Genomic DNA, 16,202 nt, shown 5'->3' on the forward strand with positions numbered 1-16,202 from the left:
AAAGGAGGGTCAACACAGAGGAATCATTTCCTCCATGCTTCCAAGAGAAGCCAACCATGGTCGAGCAGGACCTTTGACTTATCTTCGCATAGGCGGAACTGGTAAAAGAAAGGAGCCAGGGGCTCCTCCCAAGCCCATGTGACCCCTGAGGAACAGATCCTCAAATGACCTTAAGAGTGAAAATAAATCGGTTTTATCTGGACCAACTGTATGGCCTTAAACACCCAAAAGGAAAGTATAACCAAAGATTAAAAGGGCCAGTATAATTTCATAAGAGACCATATGTATAGCTAATGGCTACATAGCAAGCAACAATGCCAGACAGGAGATACCTCCTTCTGAGTTGTTGGCCAGGGTGGCCAAAGGGATTCCCAGATAGTAACCCAGCATAGAACTGGGAAATTGAACAGCACACTCCAATCTTATCCAAAGATATACTGACAACTGAATACCACTAGATGAGGAACAGCTGACCCTCCTAAAACAAAGACCTCTAGATAGGCTGACTAGATTCAACAGATGGACAAGCACTGGGAAATGGCTAGGGGTGCTGATAACACAGTGGACAGTAACAGGGATGACAGAGTATATGGCTTCCGGGGGGGTTGGCTATGGGAGAGGGCCCTGGGAAGTGGGTCTATAAAAAAAAAATTCTTCAATGCATAAAAATTTTCTCCTTAATAACTAGTAAATGTGAAAAACATTACCATTGAAATCTACTTGATGACTTTATATCCATGCCCAGATGCCAAGGATCTCAGAAAGGAACCGACTGTGACTAGTAATAATCAGATATATAGAGATTAGAAATGCATACGCATCTTAGTGTCAATTGTATTAAAAATGATTTTTTCTGTATGAAATTGTGTATTTTAATAATGAAATGGAGATCTTTTTTAAAGTTTAAAACCTCATTTAATTTTCTGTCTTATAAGGTTTATACAGAATACAATGTTGTATAACTGTATTAATTCAACTGTAAACCTAAAAATTTACAGCCAATTTTGAAAGAGATGTATCTTAGCTCTGGAAATTGTTATTGAAGATGTTAAAGATGTAATGAACTGCTTCTTCTAAAAAAAATGAATAAGATTGTTTGTGATGTTCTGTATGAAAAACACAAAAAATCAACAAATAAAAAATTTGTTATATTTGAGGAAGAAGCATAAAAATTTGCTTCATGTTAATTAGTAGAGGTGAAAAATACTACCATTAAAATCTACCTGATGACCTTATATCCATGCTCAGGTGCCAAGGATCTCAGAAAGTAACCGACTCTGACTAGTAATACTCAGGTACATAGAGATTAGAGATGCATATGCAAACATCTAAGTGTTGGTAGCATTAAAAATGATATTGTTTTCTGTATGAAACAATATATTTTAAAATGAAATGCAGATGTTTCTTAAAGGTTAAAACCTCATTCAATTTTATGTCTTATGGGCTTTATACAGAGTTCAATATTGTATAACTGTATTAATTCAACTGTGAACCTAAAAATTTACAGTCAATTTTGAAAGAGATATATCTTAGCTCTGGAAATTGGTATTGAATATGTCAATGCTGTTGTAATGAAATGCTTCTTCTAAGTATGTGGTTATTAAATAAATAATAAACTGAAAAACATACTCTAATGGCATAGGAATTAACTCCAGAAATGATAAATGGAATTGGATGAAATTTAAAGGCATTTGCACAACAAAGTAAAAAAATGGATCAAGTGAAGAGTCAAACTATACTCTATGTGATAGAGTATAAGAAATTGAGTATTAAGGGGTGTGGGGGGGAGGCATCTAAATTCAATCAAAATATATTATATGAAATTGAAAAAATCAATAAAAAGGAACATTCTTCCAAAATTTTTATTCCACCAATATAGAAAATATAGAAGAAATGAGTGAATTTTTTCATGTACATGACATATCAAAGTTAAACCAGGAAGAGATAAAATATATATACAAACGGGAGCTTCATGAAAGATGGGCTGAAAGATTATAAATGCAGAGGTGGTAGATGGGTACCATGAAACAGCGTTTTCCAGCAACAGCAGGCTGATTACATATATGAACCCACAGCAATTGTGACAGCATGCACAAGTCAATCAAAATCTCAGCATAGAAGGGGAAGTTGGGTATTAAGCTCTAAGAACTGTTGACAATTTCTAGCTGCTGGGAGAGGGACAGTTTCCTGCCCATATTCTTGGGGATGGACCCACACCCAAGAGAGTTTTGGAAACATAAATTGGACTCAGTAGGGCTTTAAAAAACAGAGGACATGAGGTGGTGAGGAGAGTAAGGGTGGATCTGAGAGGAGATAGGCTAAAGAGTCTGAATATGATAAAAAAAAGTTGTATGAAATTCTCAAAGAATAAATAAGATATTACTTTTAAAATACAAACAGTTTAATAACAAAGAGATTGAAGCAGCAATTAAAAAAAACAACAACACCCTAACCTAAAAAAAACCTTCAGGACCAGATGGATTGACTCCATAATCCCCAAACTATACCAGAGCTTTAAAGAGGAACATAAACAATGTGTCTCTCCCTTCAGGTTCCTTCCTCTAGAGCAGTTTCCATTCTCTCTCTGTGCTTTTCAGATACTGTGTACTAAGCATCGAAGGAACTTCAAGATGCTCCAGCCCCATAGTCTACCTTCATTGGACAGTAGTATTTAGAAAAATTATTTCAAGAGCAAGAATCACCTTGTCAAGGTGTTTAAATGTCACGAACAGCAAATTTCTATGAGAGAGATGCTCTTAATGTTAATTGATCAGGAATTTAGTTCATGAAATTGTGGCCTTTGGGTTTTGTTGCTCACATCCATAGGCAGTGCTGAATTCCCTGTCCTCCACAGAGTTCTCTTTAATTCCAGGTCCTGGAAGGAGCCCATTCAATTTGGCCCATACTTACTTAGGCCAGCATCAGCATCTGAAGTTGGGAAGCTAGCTCTGCCTTGTTCATTAAACCACCTCCACAATGTGTTCAAGTAATGGATTCTTGGATTTCCTCCAAGAGTTGAAAAGAAAAAATTAGAACTAATGCCAATGTAACTTCTGGAAAATATGATACTGATAGGCTCATTCACTCAGTGCAAGGTCAACAAATATTGTGTAAAAGACCAGATAATACATGTCTTAGGCTTTATGGATCAGATATAACTACTGAACTCTGCAATCACCTTAATGTGTAAAGGAGGACACAGGTTCTAGTTTTTCTGTCCACTAACTCATAAGATGACATGCTCACACTTAGGAAGGAAGAGGCCCATCGTGTTCATTTGATTCCACTGAGTGCTGTTGATTCAGCACTGTCTCAGTTGCTAGGGATACAGTAATCAGTGAAACAGAGAGTCACAGCAGAGGACAACACTGAATCAGTGATTTCACTAGTATTTAATCAATTATCATTTCCATAAGTGACTAGAAAGCAAAGGATCAGGGAGCAGTAACAAGTCCCTTTAAGAAAAAAACTGCTTTTAGTCAAGACGATAGATTCTCAGGCTTGAGTGGAGAACATTCCTGTTGGGGAGGGTCAATCACTTGGGCAAGGGATGGCCCCTAGGAAAGAGGGTTCACTTTTCCTTCCCAGAATCCTTATTGCAGTAGCTTAGCAGGCCCCAGTCATGTAACTTCATGCGTCTTCCCACTTATAAATTCTTCAGAAAAGCATAGCTTCTTCTTTTCTTCTTTCTGTCTCTTGTCTAAGCATGCTTTCCCCAACTCTTTGGCTTTCCCCAACATTTTGGGCTTCCTTATAATTTTTTTCTGAAACTCCCCTTCCTGCTGTGTGGTTGCGAATCTGCCATGTGTCTCACGTCCATGCTGTCCTAAATTACATGGCGTTTTCCTTCTCCCCTCCATTCTCCTCTGGGAAGCCACTGAGACAACTCTCCTGCTTTGAGGTTTTTCTTTAAAATCTAATAAAACAGTCTTCAAGCTTCCATTTGTATTTTCTCTTTTTTTTATTAATTGGACAAAAGATGCCCCAGAGAAGACCCTGATTTTTCCTCTATCAACGCAAGGTTACAGAGTGGCACAACCTAGGCAGTGGTAAGGAAAGGCTTTCTATGTGGATCATCAGTAACACATTAAGTTTGTTGTTGTTTTCTAATATATTTCGAGTTTTACTTATAATTAGATGAGACTGCCAGAGGGATTGTTGATGGCTTTAATTTCACATATGTAATTACAATTTCATGATCTGATCTAGACTCATTCTTGATATTAATTATAATAATCTTGGACTTCATCAAGCTTTCAGAAACCAAAAGCTTTTAGGAAAGTTGTAGTAGTGTTTGAGGTGTTTTCCAAATAAGGATAGGCAATAGTGATAACACAAAAACAGTGTCTTTGAGGCTATAGAGGCTCACCAATTTTAAACATGCTGTTCTCCTTCATTCTTTTATTCATGGTAATGATCTTTCCAACTATAAGACAGGAAGATCCAATACATGTTTAGCACTTGATTATAGTAAAATCTAAACTGTAATTTAGCAAGTGACAAAAATCATTAATGAGAAAGGAAAATGTGTATGCAATATATTAATATAAGACAGACAAATTTTAATCATAAAATGAGCTGATGACAATAGGACAAGCAGAAATGTCCCAGTAGATCACTGGAAAAACATGTGAATGAAGGAACCATTTGACACATTTTCAGCCTAAAAAAAATCCATGAATAAATAAATATACAGTTGACATAAGAATGGATAAAAATGATCAGTAAACTTAATCAAATAATCAAGGTTAGGCACTTAAAAACTTCCAAGCAGGTGGTTTGGAGCTCTATCTTTGAGACTTCATAGTGTCCGCATCTTAGCTCTCAAACTTCCTCTGGTCAAGGGCATCCTATCTCATCCCGGATCTGCACACACCTCCAGTTTTTACTGGGTGAGTGACTCCCCACCATCTCAGCTCTCAGCCCAGCCTGGGTCTCCAGGTTCCTTCCTTGCCCCAGACTTACAGTTTGGAGCTTAATTCCTGAGACCTCCCTGTGTGTCTCCATCTTAGCTCTGTTCCCCCCTCACACCTGTGAATGTCCACCTTAACCTGCTAGCCAACCTGCACATGTAGCAGCTCCATGCCACCCTGTTGATCCAGGACCCTGTGAAGTCAATCCTGAAATTGCAACTCAAAAGCTGCACTTATGTCTAGCTGAACTGAGAACACTTCTTCACCCAGATTGTACATAAAGTAGCCCCCAAACTGAACACCAACACTACTCAGCTGGGCCATAAGCTGACAAGTTGGAGAAATAAGATGCAAACAAACATTCAACAAAGATGAGAGCACTTACCCATACCAAGACAAACTACCACACAAGTCCAGATACCCAGGCTTTTTTTTTTTTTTTTTTTTTACAAACCACATGGTTAACCAAGATAGTGAAGTTAATACAGAGACTAACAACCCCAACTGTAATGTTTCCTGAGAACTGAATCCCAATTGGATTTCAAAATTTCAATTACTGAAGGAAAATTGTGAAAACACAAGTAAACAGTTGAATGAAATAAATAAAACAATTTAACACATAAAACTAGAATTCAATAAAGAGAATCTTTGAAGAAAAGCCAATATGAAATAAAACTTGAAATAGAAAACTCAGGAATGCAAACAAAAACTTTACAGAAAGGAAATAAAAATGAAGGGAGGAACTTGAAACAGAGAATATCAGATCTTGAAGACAAATTTGGGGAAGTGGATTGCTCAATCAAAGAAAATGTCAAATCTAAAATTATCCAGGAAAGGAATATGCAAGACTTCTGGGACACTGTATAAAGACAAAACCTATGAATCATAGGCATAGAAGAATGAGAAAAAACTCAGTCCTAAGGTGCAGAAAATATTTTCTTTTAAATTTTAAATTATTTATTGAATTTTTGTACATTTTCTACAATATACCTTGATCATATTTAGACCCTCTCCCATCTCTGCACCCCTCATAGCTACCTTCAACCCCCCTGCTTGATTTCAGACATTCTGTCATATATGTTAAGGTCTATTGAGTAAAGTTTGTGTCTCTAAATGTCCCCCAGTGTAAGTTCATCCACTGGTACCTGGTTAACCTATCAAGTGTCACTCCCTTAAAGAAAACCAGAACTCTCTCACCAAGCAGTGATCAGTTGCCAACAGCTCCTCAGTTTAGGTTGGGAATTCTTACCCATTTCTCTAGTTCTATACTATTTTTTTTTCTGGTTTGAATTTGCATAACTTGTGCATAATGTCCCCATTGCTTTAAGTTCATATGAGCCAGTTTCCAGCAACTTGGAAAACTGTTTACTTGAGGTCATCCACCACCTCTGGCTTTTACATTATTTCCACTCACTCTTCCACAATGATTCCTGAGCCCTGGCTGGCAGAGGTGTAATATGTGTATTTGGCTATGCATACAGTATTACACATAAGTTCTCTCCCATTGAGTGGGTCTTAATTCCAATTAGACGGCTCTTGACTACATCAAAATAAAAGTGCCACTACTGTACCAATAGCCGTAGATTTCTGGGAAAGTCGTTGTTATTTGGCTTTACAAATGTCTAGGACCATAGATTGGGACTGGTTTTCTTCCCTGGCAGCTTGCATAGTATCCTCTGATAGCACAAGACCTAGTCTTCAGGGAAGTGGCTTCCAGCTCAATTTCTCCAAATCCTATGTCAAAAGTATTCTCTGTCTTCTGCAAAAGGGTCTTTCCCTCAAGTTCTGGGAGGTAATCAAGGGCTGTGGCAAAACGTCTATGTTATGTTTGGAATCTCTTGGTCTACCTTTACCAAAAACTAAAAGTTAGGTTTCTCCTGCCTGGCACAATGCTTTCTGTTACATAGTTTTCAGCTGTACACATGTACTTATATGTCTACTGTGTGCATATTGTTCAGTAACTTTGGACCAATACATTTTCCTCTCTATTTTCAGATCTAGGAGCTATTTATCTCTTCTCTCACTCCCCCTGTATAGCCCCACCCCATATTCCCACCAATTTCCCCATCTCCCCCTTGATTAAACCAATCTCCTGCTATCTCCCTCTCTGTTTACCCTCATGGCTCTTTTCCATTTTCCTGGTTTCTGTGGGTACATCAGGATATGTAATCACACCCAAGAATTTGGATCTGAGATCCACAAATGAGAGAAAATATATGTCACTTGTTTTTCTGAGTCTGTGTTACTTCTTTTAGTATAACAATTTCTAGTTCTATCCATTTATCTGCAAATTTCATGAATTCATTTTTCTTAAGTGCTGCATAGAACTGCATTGTGTAAATGTAGCAATTTTTTTTATCCATTTATCAACTGAGGGACGTTTAGGTAGTGTCTTTTTGGTTCACCATTTTTTTTTCCCTTTTTCCTCCTTTCTTGGGAGAGTCATGCCCACACCCTCTGAGGCCCCAGGGCTAACAAACTACATAAGGCATCCTATTTGAATTTTGTATAGTTTATATGACATTTGGGAGGGAGTGACTTAGAAAAAAATGGCTTCTCATAACCCCCATGCCATTCAAGTCCTGTGCTGCGCAGACACCCTGCTGTTCCCTAATCGCTCCCAGAGTTCCAACATGGCCGTACTGTCAGTTGGCTCTCCATATCACAGCAGGCTCCACCCTGCTTCCAAGAGTGCTCCTCATTTTGCCCCTGGTTGGCTTACTCTCCATGGGCTCACTCTTTTTGGAGGAATGAGTGACTTTCTGGCTATACCATTTCTTAGGTATTGTGAAAAGAGCAGCAACAAATATGACTACACAAACATTTCTGCACTAGAATGGAGTCCATATGCCAAGGAGTGGTATAACTGGATGTTTTACATTTGTTTTAGTTTTCTAAGAGTTCTCCATATTGAGGTCCACAATGGTTGCACAAGTTTGCAATCCCATCAGCAGTGAATGAGAGTTTCCATTTCCCCACATTCATGCCAGCAATTGGTTTCATTTGTTCCCTTATCTTAGCCATTCTGACAGGAATAACATGAAATCTTAAGTTAGCTTTGATTTGCATTTCCCTAAGCATTAAGGATGTTGAAAAGTTTTCGAGGTGTTTCTTAGCCATTCTTATTTTTTCTTTTGAGAGATCTCTGTTCACAATCACAGTCCATTTTTAATTGGGTTGTTTTCATGCTTCATTGTTCTTGAGTTTTTGTATGCTCTGCATATTAATACTCTATCAGACGTATAGCTGGTGAAGATTTTCTCCTAATCTGTGGGTTTCCTCTTCACTCAACTGTTTTTTTTTTCTTCTTCTTTTACTATACAGAAGCTTTTTCGTTTAATGATGTCTCATTTGTCCATTGTTGACCTTAATACCTGATTAGCAGATTTCCAATTTAGAAAGTACTTTACTGTACCTATATCTTGTATGGTACTGCCTATGTATTCTTTTAACAGTTTCAGAATTTCAGGTGTCTCATTGAGGCCCCTTTTAGACATCATAAGATAATGAAAGCAAAACAAAACACCCTCAATTCCAGGAATGAATTCCCTCTCTAGAAACTGTTGATCACAGGTCTCATTTGCCCTCAAACAATATTGGCCAGACCCTATTGCTGAAGATATTACATACATGAACTGTAGAATAAACAAGGAGAAATCAAGATGGTGTTCACTTCAGAGTCTTGTCTCTACTGGCTAGTGTTTATATTGCTGAAATATTTTTTCATATTACTAGAAGGAAAAAAATCATCAAATTTATCCAACACTAAATCCCGTGAACAACAATAAAAACTGGTCTAGAAATATATGCTCACTAGTGCAATAGTGGCTCAAATATTATGGGAGTAACCAACCACTTATTAATTTGATTTAAGATTTCCTTCCTAGGATGGAATCCATACCTCAAACTGATAGCAAGTTTAAGAATCTGAAGCTAGATAAGACACTGGGTATAAGGGAGAACCTAGTACTAGTTTTCCATTAGTTGTAATATTAAACTGACCCTTGGTGGTCTATTGTCATATATATTCATGCATATATTTGTGCATCTCTCAATTCTCACCAGAGAAATTTCCTTATGTAATGGAAGATGATTAACACAGAAACCCAGAGCTGGCCAATATGCAGAGAACAAGACAGTTCTTTGACTCAACAACTATAGCTGCATGGATGATGAGTTGATTTAAAGAGAAAAAAATGGTATTTTAAAATGTATCTAATTTCATTTTCTATATAGAGTTATTTGTAAGCATAAAAATTTGAATCACCCCTTTCTGTCCAAAAAAATAACTGATGGAATAATCAGTGGTTCATCCATATAATTGAATACTGTGCAGGCATCTTAAATATGCCCTATCACATGTGTGCCACCTGTGGTCCATGGATTATATATGTTACATGGTAGCTATGACTATCCCAACATATTTGGAGATCATACATTCTGTTGCAATGTCAAAAAGCAGGATATCACTGATTATACCACAAGGTGTTTGATAGTTTACTGGATGAAATGATTGCTTACAAAACAATGTGTAGTATGTTTCACACATATTTATTGCCTATCCTTTTATAACACAGTAATATGACATATTTGTGAGTACAATGTGGTGATTCAATATAGATAGATAGATGATAGATAGATAGATCGATAGATAGATAGATTGTGAATGAAGGAATTCATGATAATTATTATACTTATCACCTTGAATGTCATAATTTCCTTTTGGTGAGACCATTAAAAAATCTTTTGCTATTTTTGGAATGCAAAATATACTATTGTCAGCTATGTCTGCTACTGTCAATTGTAATGTCAACTTGCTATTCAGTTGGAACATCAGCACTTCCTCCTCTTATCTAACTGTAATGTGCACACACTGAGCATCCTGTCTCCACACTCTACCCTTTTCCTTTTTCCCTAATCCTTGGTAAACATCATTCTACACTATATTTCCATTAAAAAGTAAACTTTTTAATTTTATCTGGTAAAGAACATGAAGCATATCTTTCTGTGTTTGGCTGAATATTATTTCACTGTGTATATGTACTAAGTTTAAAAATTTTATTCATTCATTATTAGTCATGCATTTTTATTCTAAATTTTGATCACTGTGAATACCATTGCAATAACCTCAGTGTACTGATTTTATTATAGCAGAATATATGTTTATGCCCAATAGTCAAACTGTTGGGTCATTTCTATTATATGTGAGAAAAGTCATGAAAGAATATTCACCAAAAATGTTAATGGTACTTATCTCTTGATGGTACTCTCATTCTTGGTTTGCTTGGCTGGAAATTCAATTGTTTCTATTCTAAACAGATGTTACACTGATAACTGGAAAAATTAATAGTTTTCATTTCAAAATGTTAAAAGCAATGGTGGGGTCTTGTCCACAGAATAGCTTTTCTGAGGTCTCAGTGCAAAGTGCCATGTGTATATTCAATAATGCTGATGCTTTTTAACAATTATAGATATTTTTGAACCTGCCTTGTGTGTAACATCAAACATGCTCATACACTTTTCCTTGTCAAACTCAACATTTTTCATATCTTTCTTCTCCACTTTTTGCTCTCTCTTACAGTAGATCTGGATAGGAATAGGAAGCAGTAGCCCTGCCAGCCTGAAAGCTGTCCTGCCCTGAAATTTTCTCTTCCTAATACATTAGACCATCATTTTAAAATTCATCCCCACTCATGTTCTAAGAACACAGGCAGAATGCAGCCAGCACTTTGCCAGAATATAAACTAAATGACTTCTAGCCCAGTTACTGATAGTCCTTGGGCCCTCTGAAACCTCATAATCCAGATGCTCACTGCCCACATTTCTTTCAGCTTTCTGGTCTTCAGAACCCCACCATATGACCCAATTAATCTCTGCTCACAGAATTCTGGTTTTTTTCTAGAGAAAAGATTCAAAATGTTCCACTTTCTTCTAGCAAATCTGCTCCAAACCACATGGTCAGTTTTAGCACACGAATGGGCCTACTTCTTAGTACCGATTTTTTGTATAAGTTACTTTCCTCATTGCTTTGAGAAAGTTCCTGTCAAAAGTAAGTTAAGGAAGATGTCTTAGTTGTTTCTTCATTTCTGTGACAAAATACTCTGACCAATACCAACTTGGGGAGGAAAGAGTTTATTCAGCTTACATCTCCCAGGTCGTAGTTCATCTAGTTGTTTCTTCATTGCTGTGACAAAATACTCTGAACCAATACCAACTTGGGGAGGAAAGGGTTTATTCAGCTTACATCTCCCAGGTCGCAGTTCATCAGGGAGCCCAAGATGGGAACTCAAGGCAGGAACCTGGAAGCAGGAACTAGAGCACAGGCCATGCTGCTTACACGCTGCTTATTGGCTTGCTCCCCTGGCCCCTGCTCAGCCTGCTTTCTTATGCAACACAGGCCCACCTGCCCAGGGGTGGCACCACCCACAGTGGGCTGGGCCCTCCCACATCACTCATCAAGAAGATGCCCCTCAGACATGGCCACAGGCCAGTCCAATAGAGGCAATTCCCCAATTGAGGCTCCCTCAACCCAGGTGTGTCAAGTTGACACTAAAGCTATTCAGCACAGAAGGAAGGGTCTAATTTGGCTCACATTTTGCAGGCATATTCCACCATAGTGGGGATGTCACTGTGACAGGAGCTTCAAATGTCATGTTGCCTCTAAAGGCAGGAAGCGGGGGATGGGGGGGTCATGATTCTGCTCAGCTCCCTTTATCTATTCTATTTGATCCAATACTTAAGCCCATGGAATGATGCTACCCATATAAGGATTGGTTTTCCCAATTTGTGTAGCTTCTATCCAGGGAAATACAGGCTTTATTTCCCATAGAATGGCATAAGACGCATAGAAATATTTCTATCTTAGCTCATGGTTACTTGATTCCTTATTTCTAGGCCTATAGTGAAGTTCATTATGATGGATTGAAAGCTGAGAAAAGGGGGAGCAGAGCAGGAGCCTGGTATAACCTTCAAAGGTTTGATCCCAATAACCCACCTTCTCCAGATGGGCGCTACCTCACAAACTTTCTTCAACCTCTCACAATAGCACCACCACCTGGAGACTGAAAGATAAAAAGATGAACCTGTGGAGGGCATTTCACAGTCAACACATTACAAACTATCTGGAATAGCAAATTAAGTTCCTTAACAGGGCTGAGAAAATCCCCTGATGTCCTTTTCTGCACTCAGCATTATCGATGGGGTGGGAGTATCTTGATTTCTCATTGAGAATCTCCCAGCCTACAAAATATTTTCTTGGCTGATTAAAGAAAGTCATTATATTTGATAAAACTAAACAACAAAATTCAACAATTACTACACTTCCTTATGGTTTTCTTTCCTTTTATGACACTTTTTGTTCCTAGAAAATAGATCACTTTCTTGGCTGTAAAAATGGAAATAATATTTACCTTCAAAGAAGCTCAGCATTATTGCAAGATTCCATTGAGATGTGGGTGGAAGCTCTTTGTAAATATGAAATGCTGTGTACTTGCAATTTGTTGTCATTATTGTTGTTTAGGTGGTAAATTATAGATAGTCCTGGATAATGTGTTTCATATTATCTGATCTCAGACCATTTCCTAAGACATGCTGGGATGTCTATTCCCTTAAATCTCAGTTTTTTAACCCCTAAAATAAGACTAACTTTTTTGTGTATTTTGAGATAGGATTTCCCTATAGCCCCAGCTGGCCTAGAACTTGTGTAAACCAGGCTGGCCTGGATCAGAGATCTCCCTGCTTCTGCCTCTGGTGTTGTGATCCAAAGCTGTGCACCACCGTGCAGAGCCCCTTTTTCCTTTTTTAAATTAAGTAGTATCTAATGCTCCTTCCAGTTCTTAAAGAATATGCCTGTGATTTCTAAGTATCTATGTTAGTACAGTAAGGTATCTAAGGGTGTTCTCCATATCTGTTGATAGGAATTTATAAGGATTTGTTAAGTTAATGTATGTTTAAAAAGACAAATGACTCCCCTCTCCAGCTTCTTCTGCCTTGGCAGGATTTCCTGAAAGAACTATGTCAGTGTGCTCTCTTGCTTATGGCCTCTGATTGGATTCTGCCAGTTGAGAGGTTCAAAAAGACAGACAGAGAGAGAGAGAGAGAGAGAGAGAGAGAGAGAGAGAGAGAGAGAGAATGTTCCCCTGGTTCCTGCAGTCTAGAATCAGTTTGCAGTCATCCTAAAATGTCTGAGTTCCTTGACTCAAAGACACATTGCATACCATCTCTATCTACATGACACCAGTTCTGGAAAATACTCTCTTCCTTTACCTTATTTTTGCCCTAGGGATAAAAACAGCTCAACAATGATGAACCCTAGAACACTTTACAATCCCTTTTGAAGTAGGCAGTCCCTGTAAATAGGCACTCCTCCAATTAGTGTGTTGAAATTCTAATCAAAATGATGTTAGGAAGCAAGACCTTTAAAAACTGAGTAGGTCATCAAAGCAGGGTACACAATAATACTAGTGCCCTTATAAAGCAGACTCAGAAAGTAGACTCAGTATCTGCAAACTAGCAAGCTGGCACTACTGAGACACTGAATCTATCAGAGTCTTGGATTGTGGACTTTCCCACATCCAAAATTGTGAGAACTAAGTCTGTGTTGTGAAAGTCGTCCAGTTCAGGATAGTCTATCTTAGTTGCCTAAGATGACTGAAACAGTCTCCAAAGTGACCCCAATGATCTCTTATTTCTAGTGTTGGGTCTTTCTTTCCTCTTGAATGTGGATTAGGTTTTGTATAAAGCAGCAACTATGGTTGGGCCTTCTCTTGAGTTATTCCATTTTGGTCAGAGCAGCATCTTTCTCTCAGTTTACTCTATTTGGGTATAAATATTAAGGTGGAATTGCTTGGTATTTTGTACCTGAGCACTACCTCCCCAGACAACAATAAGACATGGACTGATAAGTGATTGATTTGTGCTAATAAAAAGCTACCACCTGTGGAGTTACCAGATATACTAGATCAATGAGTGATGCAAACACCTCATTCAAGGCACAAAGCAGGAGAGTTACCCCAGACTGCAGCACAAAGGTCTGTTACTTTGACAGGGACTACATGACAGAGCCGTGTAGTCATTGTGGCTGGGAGATTAACCCCTAATTATTCGTGGGCTCGGCATGGCATGTTCTTCCCTGCTGTAGAGATGCAACCTGCCTCGGAACCATCTGGACTCTATGTACACAGGTCTGCAATCCGTTTCTCAGCTCCATTCCTGAGAACCTACAGTGATGCTTTGAGTTTGTTTGTACTCGTTGCATTGGCTTTTTGCATTGGCCTTTTTATTCTTTTGACTTCTTTACCTTGTATTTGTAGTTTTTCTATGACCAATTGTTTCTATAATAATTGTGTAAGCAATATGTGCGATGTGAGTACTTAGAAACTAATAATTAAAACTGGAACAGAATGAAGAACTTGTAATTGTCATAATCATGACTTTAACTGAAACCAGGACTAATGGTGAAGTAAAGCCAATAAAACCAGTAGCTTGTGAGTTTATAGATGTTCCGTGAAGTCTGACCCTGTGGAAAGATGCAAACACAATAGCCTATGTAACTGGCATAGCTCACTCATGAGAAATTTATTGATTCACTTCTAACAAAGAGAATACAGCATAAAAGACACTCTGTCTTTTCCGAATTAAGCTTACAAAATCCTCTAACTTCACTGGGCTATTGCCCTTGGATCATTTGCCCTAGGGAAGTTGTCTGCCATGATCAAGAACAATCTTGTTGAGAAACACTCATGCCATGGGTCCAAAATCTGTCCATAACTACTTGAATGAGTCTGGAAGCAGCTTTTCCATCCTCAGCAAGACCCTCCAAATAGTTTATACCTTGGATGACAGCTTAGTGGCAATCTCATGAGAGACTTTGACTGGACAAATAATTCAGTTATGCCTGAATTTCTAATCCAAACAAACCATGAGGTAGCAAGTATTGTTATAACTTGAAAGGCTTTGGGAATAATATGATTCTCCTACATACTGACTATATGTTTTGTAATAGTCCTATCGTTATAATTTGGTTATACCAGCTATTTCCCGATAATATCATCAATAAAATGTTTCCAAGCATATAAGTAAACTAAAATACTTTTGTTGGGATTATTTTCTCACAACACAAAAAGAATAGATTATAGTTAAATATAGAAATTCCTGAGTCTTTGAATACCCCCCAAGTTCCTTGAATGAATTCAGACTTATTTTCCAAGAGTGGAAATGGGGAGATATGTGTTTGTGAGGATTTAAAAGAAATATGGTATCTTAGTTTCAAGAGGTGAAATGAAGTTTACAGTTTCTTCTCCAAAGATACTCCAAAGTCCTTGTACATCCTTGAACATCCAGTGTGATTGTGGATGCAATGTGATCAGCTATCTCAAACTGATCCATCCATGACATTCCTACCACAACAGACTATATCCTCAAGCTGTGTGCTAAAATAATTCCTCCCTCCCTCCCTCCCTCCCTCCCTCCCAACTTCCCCTTTTTCCTTCTGTCCTTTGCTTCTTGTCAGGTGTTTTATTACAGCAACAAGACAAGAAGAGAATACAGTATATATGAGATTGTGAGACATATTTGGTTCATATGATGGTTAGTGTTGTCAATTTGACAGAGTCTAGAATCCCTAGAAGATGGGTCTCTGGGCATGCCTGGGGCGAATTGTCTTGATTAGATTAATTGATGTGGAAAGACCCATCTTGACTGTGGGTAGAACCATTCCCTCAGCAGGGGAATTCTGAACTGTATAAAATGGAGAAAGCAAGTTGGAAACTAGTAAGCATTCATTTTGTTTCTTGATTGTGGAAGAAATATTACCAACTACTTCAAGCTCCTGCTGCCTTGACTTCCCTACCATGATGGGATCTACTCTGAAACTGTGAGCCAGGAAAAAAAATATTTTCTCCATTAAGTTGCTTTTGTCAGGGTATCACAGCAATAAGAAAAGAAATTAAGGCAGTCTCATGACTGTTTCCTTTCATACAACACCTAAAGTCATTGAAATCTTCAAAGTGATATATTTTTGTTTGCCCGTGATCTGACTTATGTCGATCAGCTCTTATACAACTTCAAGGTGAATCTTGTCACCAGGAAGATCAAGGCAGGTTTAGAGGGTTGGGCTTTAATAACCCTCAGCCTCCAAGGAGAGAAGGAGAGAGACTGAAGAGAAGTTGATCATCAATGGCAAATGACTTGATCAAGCATGCCTACACAATGACTGTCGAAAGAAAGAAAGAAAGAAAGAAAGAAAGAAAGAAAGAAAGAAAGAAAGAAAGAAAGAAAGAAAGAAGGGAG

This window comes from Nannospalax galili, unplaced genomic scaffold, assembly GCF_000622305.1.
Source record: "Nannospalax galili isolate Female #2095 unplaced genomic scaffold, S.galili_v1.0 scaffold739, whole genome shotgun sequence".
NCBI lineage: Eukaryota > Metazoa > Chordata > Mammalia > Rodentia > Spalacidae > Nannospalax > Nannospalax galili.